Source organism: Myotis brandtii, unplaced genomic scaffold (assembly GCF_000412655.1).
Source record: "Myotis brandtii unplaced genomic scaffold, ASM41265v1 scaffold406, whole genome shotgun sequence".
NCBI lineage: Eukaryota > Metazoa > Chordata > Mammalia > Chiroptera > Vespertilionidae > Myotis > Myotis brandtii.
In genome coordinates, this window is record NW_005365599.1 from 428432 (window position 1) to 429188 (window position 757).

At 31.4% G+C, this 757-nt stretch overlaps 1 protein-coding gene across 2 annotated transcripts in view; it reads left to right on the forward strand.

The window, feature by feature from the left end:
* The first annotated feature begins 428 nt into the window (after positions 1-428).
* Positions 429-757, forward strand: part of USF3 (upstream transcription factor family member 3) — a 40835-nt gene continuing 40506 nt past the window's right edge. The window contains exon 1 of one of the 2 annotated variants that reach the window (XM_014545392.1): positions 429-510. The gene's annotated coding sequence lies outside the window, so the exon portion shown is untranslated. The remainder of the gene's footprint in view (positions 511-757) is intronic. The other variant, XM_005873310.2, reaches the window with a different exon arrangement.

Below are 757 nucleotides of genomic sequence, written 5' to 3' on the forward strand. Positions count from 1 at the left end.
CCCGGTAGACCAGGTAATAGGATATTCTAGATAGAGGATTATAGACTTAAAATGCTAGAGAAGATAAATGCAAACAGTAGCTCCTATATCAAAATACAGAGAGCAAAGATGCCTACAGCAGTAAATAAGATGATTGAAATTAGTGTGTGTGTGTGTCTATATAATACTATATAGTATTAAACTTAAATGCTGTAATCACAGTTTTGAATGTTTAATGACATAGACAAATGCTCACCTTTAGTAAAAAGCAGAATACAGTGTTGCTTGTGGTCTACCATTTGTAAAAGATCAGGTGTCTGTAGAAAAAAACGCACAAGGAAATCCATAAAAATGTTAACGTTGATTCTTGTGCACTCTTGTTGAGTGATGTGATTGAAAGTAGTTTTATTAATTTTTTTCTTTATGCCTTGCTTTATTTTCTATTTTCTAGGCATATACTACTTTTACTGTAAGGAAAAAGCTGTTAAAGCAAGGTGATCAAAATAAGTAGAGATCCTTTTGTTACAGAAGGTAAACTGGACTTGTGGTATAGTGTCTATAATACAGACTAGGGATTTAAGCCTAGTTGTGTTATAATTTCTGTGGGTCATTTTCTGGTTTAGTAGGATATGTCATTTTGATTGGAGACCACTAAGGATTAACTAGAGATGTTATTTAAAGAAATAGAACACATTTAAGAACTGCATATCTATGTAGCCATTCCATAAAACATTTTATTTTTATTTAATTTTTTTTCTTTGTTGAGTAAGGTATTCCC